The sequence below is a fragment of the Gymnoscopelus braueri genome (genome assembly GCF_963280865.1).
Source record: "Gymnoscopelus braueri genome assembly, chromosome: 7".
NCBI classification, from domain to species: Eukaryota; Metazoa; Chordata; class Actinopteri; order Myctophiformes; family Myctophidae; genus Gymnoscopelus; species Gymnoscopelus braueri.
Window position 1 is genome coordinate 42,950,910 of NC_137608.1, and position 7,647 is coordinate 42,958,556.

The window sequence follows — 7,647 nt, forward strand, 5'->3', positions numbered from 1 at the left end:
ATCAACTGGGATAATAGCATTAAAAACATTCTCCTCCTCAGAGGGGAGTGCGTTTCGCTAGGGTTCCGGGGACCTCCCCCTGTCGACAACTGCTCTTACCTCTTCCCTCATGGAAGTTCTGCTCATCCACATCGAAACCATCTACTTGTCCTCCTTCTGTCTGTGAACATAATGTGGAAATGACATGAGCAAGTCGGTGATGATGACAAATCCTTTCTTCTAACACAAACGTTCAGTGAAAACGAAAATTCAGAAACGTCTCAAACATCAATGGTATACAGTACAAAGTGGAATTAGATATAAAGAAAAATACCTGCTGGTCTTGAGGAATCACCATCTCCGGGGCCTGGTCTCTCAGTTCTCTGTAGCGCTTTCTGCATCTGAATAGACATTTTGAGAAAGAAAAAAAAGCATCTCAACAATTGTTTAGTTAAATGATTAAGAAATATTGTTTTATATTTCTCAATAAAAATTCAAATTGAAACATAAGAGAGATTATAGAGAGATTGTAACACTTTACCTGAAAACAGCTGCAGTCAGAGCCACAGCACCAACCAGAGCCACAGTGGTGAGAATGACTGTCAGAACAATCTTTTGAAAGTCTGCAAACAAGCAAAGTTGCACTATAAAATCACATGATAGAGAAATGTGTAGGATATAGAAGTGTGAAAATTTTAAAATAGTGAAAATAAATGTTAATAAGTGTTAATTTAACTTTTACAAATGTAACCAGACGGGTTTGTTTGGTTATTTGTACAGACTTAAGAGTTACATTTGAATAAAAGTAACAATAATTCATACCTGTAACTTTGATGAGCCTTTTGAAGGCAGACATTATTTTTCTAGGGCGTCCATCTTTTAGACCTCTAACTTCAACTTCATAGGATCCAGACATCGAGGGGCTGACGTCATCGATGCGGATACTGCAGTTCTTTTTTCGGAGATCTGGCTCCAAGACGGACACTCGACCCCTGAACTGGCCCGTAGTTGCATTGACATCCTCAGAGTCGAAAATGATGTCATCCTTCCCACATGCAGATCTAGAGTCACACCACAGCAGTCTTACAGATGTGGGTTTGAATGAAGCAGGATGGGTGAAAGTACAGCTAATTACAGCACTGGTCCCACGTTCAGCCGTTATGGGGTCTTCATTGTCGTAGAGGATTCCCTCAACTTCACCATTATCAGTATCTGTTTAAAGCAAAGACATAGCCTATAAGCAAATATCTTTAAATTATATCATTTTCTTTTCTTATTTTCTAAAAATATTTCATTATGAATTGTGAGATGGTTCAAACCAAAACATTAAAACAGTTTGTATATCAGAACCTAATGAAATAAAGTGTGTGACAACAACACAATGTACAATAAAGATTAGCCTGCCTCTTGTGCCACTTATCACATCAGCATAGAGCAGCATTGAGATGAGAACCAGATTCTTCATCCTTCAACTGTAGTTCCACAGTCCACCTTGTTCCTTTAAAAAGCACACAAATATTCTGTAATGAATTCATATACTGATTACCTGGGGAAACTTACAGCACAGCACACACATCATTTTCTGTTCTGTGATCTTATAGGCTATGAAGAAGAACAAAACAGATATTGCTTATTTAATATTGCTGTTAGATCAAGCAATTAGGTCATGTTATCATAGGTACAATTTTAACTTAGAAGGATGATTTATTTGTTGCACAGTGAACTAACTGCACAGCAATCTTGAGACTTTGAAAGTTGTTGTGAGTGCGAGGCATTGAGTCACAAAAAAGAATAAGGATTAAATACAGAATAAAAGGCGAAGAGAACACGAGTGTGCTAATTATGTGGACACCCACAATGTTGTTGTCATCATTTATAGCCAATCTATGATTCTAGAACATGTTCTATCATCGAGTTACATGTGCATGTGGTGCTTTGGCCATTGTTTGGCCACTAGGGGGCAATGTTAACCTGTGTGATGGACCAGAGAGATTCATTCCTTTGCAGGATCTGCTGTTATATACACCTGTTTGATTCCACCTGTGGGAAGGTGTAGCTTATTGTAATCATTACTTTACATTGTGGATATACATTGATATAATTTCCATATTCCACATTCTGATATAAGACAATTTGTGTATTTTAGTTGTATGATAAGTTGACATAACAGCTTTAGTTATGTTCTCATAAAATATCAAATCAGAACCGAATGAAGACTGTCATGGGTGAAATGTTAGAGCAATACTGTGTGCGGACATGACCTTGCTTTACTTCAAATCAGATATTCAACCTGAAACATTGTTCCTATGGGACATACTGTAGGCCTAGACGGTGGAAACAAGCCATTTCACACACAGCCTCATGAGGAAAAACACTTTCAAATCAGCTTTTCACAGACATTACATTTAGCATTTTATATTTGATGTTAAAGGTGCTGCCTTTTTTTTCATCTTTTTTTTTAAATAATAAATGTTAAGTAGCTCAGTTCTGACTGCAATGGGGAGTTTATTCTAGGGAGTCAGGAGGGCAAAGATGTACAGTATGACATCATTGTTTTGTTTTGTACTGTACACACACACACACACACACACACACACACACACACACACACACACACACACACACACACACACACACACACACACACACACACACACACACACACACACTCACACACACACACACACACACACACACACACACACACACACACACACACACACACACACACACACACACACACACACACACACACACACACACACACACACACACGATAATGATATGCATTCTACACTGAATCCTCAGTGCTAATGTAATGAGAGTTTACAAATGGAACCAAATGGACCCGTACGGGTCTCCTGGTGGTCCCTAGACCCGCCGTAGAGAAACATTGATCAAGGCCAGTTCAATTCGTACACTCTCGGAGTTACTTAGCCATGGTTCACATGGAACCGAGATCCTGGTTTTCGTTAGTTAGTTACAGTTAGTTACATTGACAACTCTCACATGTACATAAACGTTCATATTTCAAATATAAAGTGCTTACCCATGAGCCACGGATGTTACAAGTTGATCCGACCTGGTCTAAGTACCCGTATCTCCCGTGTTGTTCAATAAAAAGCATTTTAATCCGATTGCCAGCCATTTTCTTCAAATGTTCTCCGTTGCTTTCAACTATGCGACACTAATGGTTGGGAGCTGTGTTGCACTCTGATACATTACAAAAAATAAGAAAATGGCCAGCGATCGGATTAAAATGCTTTTTATTGAACAATACGGGAGATACAGGTACTTATCATGGTACGGATCGCCTTGTAACATCCGTGGCACTTGGGTAAGCACTTTATATTTGAAACTTGAACGTTTATGTACATGTGAGAGTTGGCAATGTCAAAAAATCAAAAACCAGGAACTCTGGGCTCCGGGCTAGGAGTTACTGAACCGTAAGGGTATAGCTACAAGGCATTGTGAGCTGGTCTGCTAATTTAAAAATATTTTTATACATAGGCAGACAGACAGTGCAATAGCAGAAAGAATGGGAAATGCAACAGAAGTCAGAGGCAGATACTGTATAGAGTTATAGGCCTACTTGCTAGACTGTTGGTTCTCAAAGTGGGGTCCGGGGACCCCCAGGGGTCCTTGAGGGAGTTCCAGGGGGTCCCCAACTAATAGATAGTTAGGAACCAAATGGACCCTTATGGGTCTTTAACTCAGAGAGTGTACAAATGGAACCAAATGGACTTTGAGTCACAAAAAAGCATAAGGATTAATTAAAGAATAAAAGCTGAGGAGAACACGAGTGTGCTAATTATGCGGACACCCACAATGATGTTGTCATCATTTATAGCCAATCTATCTAGAGAATGTTCTATCATCGAGTTACATGTGCATGTGGTGCTTTGGCCATTGTTTGGCCACTAGAGGGAAATGTTAACCTGTGTGATGGACCAGAGAGATTCCTCTCGGATCTGCTGTTAATAAAAGCCTGGAGATCGAGGCTACACAACTCTCCCTATTCTGACACCTCATCCTTCGATGCAGACTCGGAATTCAGCGACGGAGTCCACAACCATGACCATTTTTTAGGCAGACGAGGTGGACGCAGAGGTATGTCGGCACCACAAAAAGGGAGAGGCCAGAGAGGCCCTGGAGAAAATGCTGGAGGAGCAAGAGGAAGACGGCCACCTCCCCACTACTGGACACGCAGCCAGAATCACTGAATGTGATTATTCTGTCTAATAAACCCATAAGTACCCCATGTAAGTTGGCCCTAAGTATAGGCCTTTCTTTTGTCCCTACCACACAATGCAATGACTTTAACACCATCATTGATTTTCACAAGTTTTTCCGCACTCTCAGATTAAAGGAATTATTTAGCCCCAAACACACCCCCAATGAGCCAGAAAATGAAAATACTGCTAATGAGAATGTGATCAGGGCACAGTCAGCATCCTTTCCGTGCCAGGTCTACTTTCTGTCCACCTAGGAATAAGAACCCCTCTCTAGAGACTTATTGTAGATTGGTGAAAAAAGATGTAACCTCAATCATGAATAAAAAACGGGAGTATAAAACAATGAATAACCTCCCAAAAGAACAGAGAGATGCTTTGATTGATTTGAAAAAGTATGTGAATGTGATTGTAAACCCGCAGATAAAGGCGGTGCTATAGTGATTCAGAACCGGGTGGACTATGTAAAAGAAATTACAAGACAACTAGGAGACGCATCGTTCTATAGAAAGTTACCATCCAGTCCAGTTCAAAACTGAATTACATGGAAAACTGCAGCATTTTTTGGACAATCATGAAATTGATAAAAATGAATTTGAGTTTACGAAAGTCAAATACCCTGTCACCCCAGTCATTTACACGCTGCCCAAAATTCACAAACGCTTGGAGTCACCTCCAGGCAGACCCATTGTGTCCTCAATAGGGTCTCTTACAGAGAAAATCTCTACCTATAGGATTCCTTTTTAAAACCACACACACGTCTCTCAGTACAGTCTCTCTCTCTCTCTCTCTCTCTCTCTCTCTCTCTCTCTCTCTCTCTCTCTCTCTCTCTCTCTCTCTCTCACACACACACACACACACACTGTCAGCCAACAAAATGACATTATTGCACAATATAATTTGTGCAACAATAATATTGTAATGGCTTGGATCTTCTGATTAAAAATAAACGTCATTCCTCTTCCCATAGATCCACACACATGTCACATACAGTATATAGCCTACACAATGATGCTCCTAAAAACAATGTGTAAAATTAAGCACCGACAACAAACAATAAGTAAAATGAAACACAATCAAATTAGGCTATCACCTATCAATCAATGCGCTATAGCAAGTCAAAGAGCAAGCTAGCACTTGCCTAGGGCCTAGAAGATTCTAGGCCGGTTCAATTCGTACACTCTCAGAGTTACTGAACCGTGTAAGGGTCCATTTGGTTCCATTTGTTCACCCAGAGTTACAGACCCTTAAGGGTATAGCTACATTTGGACCCCTGGTGGTCCTGGACCTGATGTTGACAATCAGGGCAGTAGACCATTATAGGCAAACATAGGTGTATTATGAGAAAATGGGCCCCCTGGACACAAAGTCCCATCCCAACCCCTGGGCAGTTGCAGTTGCAGTCAACACCACAGTAATCTCTCAAGACAGATAAAGAGCTCAGGGGGAAAAAACAGCAGAGGGCGCTGTTTGACTATGGGTTCCCAGATTGACAGCACAGTAACTATTTTCAACTGCAGGCACATGCATAGGCTACACAGAACGCCGCAATACCATATTAACACACCTATGTAGCAGGCAGTGGTGGAAAGTAACTAAGTACATTTACTCAAGTACTGTACTTAAGTAACATTTTGAGGTATTTATAGTTTACTGGAGTATTTCCAATTTTCTGTACTTTTACTTCTACTCCACTACATCTCAGAGGCAAATATTGTACTTTTACTCTACTACAATTATTTGAAAACTTTAGTTACTAGTTACTTTATAGATCTTGATTATTATTACAAAACATGCATTAACCACTTCAGCCCTATATACATTTCGGCCATTTGAAAATCCGATCTACAAGCTCACAATGCCATAGCTTGTACTTTTACTCAAGTAAATTCCGGACTTTTACATTTCTACATTGCAGTATTAGTGCTAGTTTTAGTTATTTAGTATTATTAATGTATTAATTTAGTACGTTTTCCACCACTGGTAACCAAGGAACCAAGCACCAATGGGACAGTGCCCCTTTTACCCTTTTATCAAATGTTTGTAGTTCCTTTAAAACCCTATTCTTAGAGCAGCTTGTCTAATATGAACTTTTGGGTGCAGAACAGGCATGAACGAGTAGCAGTAGGCTACTCAAGGATAGGCCTACAAGCAATTACACCAAACATTACATGAATAATAATAATTAATAATACTTTGGTGACCTGTCGAGACTTTAGAGTCAATTTGATGGACCGGATCAGAGAAACATATAGAACGCTGCTCAAACACCGAATTAGAGCGTTTTGAATTAAAGCAATGGTTTAAAATAAACCATAGGCCATAGGCCATCTATCCTGAACGTGTCGCCCCCCCCCTCCCCACCCATCAGAATTATTCTTTACCTGGTAAGACGCAGACAATTTTAAGCCTGGCCTATCCTATGTTCATAACAGATTAATAACAAAATTTTACCTGAAATCAGTATCGTGTCGTCTGGAGCGTGTTGTCTGGAGTGTGTCGCTGGATTGAAGGGAATCAAATTTATAGGGTCTGTGGATGCCATGGAATGTGTGATGACTGCATGGTCTCCATGGCGGTAAGTTTGATAAGGAAGAAACACAATTGCGATTGTCCATCTGATGTCACAATGCATGATATTGTGTGACTGTGCGTGAGAGAACAAATACCTTATTTGTAAACCACACTATATCTGAAAGTTTTACAAACTTTCAGACTTGTAGGCTCAACGAGTCAGTTATTGTTGTGTGAGGAGCAGACAAAATTATTTTCAAAAAAATATTTTATTGCCTATAACTTTTACAACACTATGGGGAAACTAAAGGGAGGTGGAGGAGGTAGAATCCTTAGAATGCATGCAGGTCTGCGGGGGCGCACCCGATACCTACTGTATCTCAATAAAGAGGGATGGGTGCCCAAGGTCGCTGTCCAATGTGCTGAAAGACAAGTGTTGAAAACAACAGTTTTTTTCTGTCTGTAATCCAGACTACCAGGCCATTATGCTAATATAAACTGTCACTAAACCTAAATGAAGCACTGGCAATTAACCTTATTACCTTCACCTGCATTTACCCATCAAATATGTGTGATGTGAAAAAGGTCCATTAATTTGCAACAGACATGAGATTGTGAGATAATCTAGTGTGTTCCAAACACATTTGTTGTTTTTGCCGTCTCACTCTCTACATAGAACTATATAGATTAGTGAGTAGTGAGTAGTGAGGGTTCATGAGTGATTTTGGAACACAGATTCTGTTGTGTGTTTTGACAGCGCCCCCAACCAGTCAAAGGTTGTTTGGTGTGATTTTAATGCAAATTAATGGTTTTAAGTGGTTTTGAGTGTTTTATCACTTATGCAAGCAGTCTCTAGACTAGAGTTTACTACATCCAGCAGACAGAACTGCAGCAAGCATGGTGGTGGTTATACATGGAATTT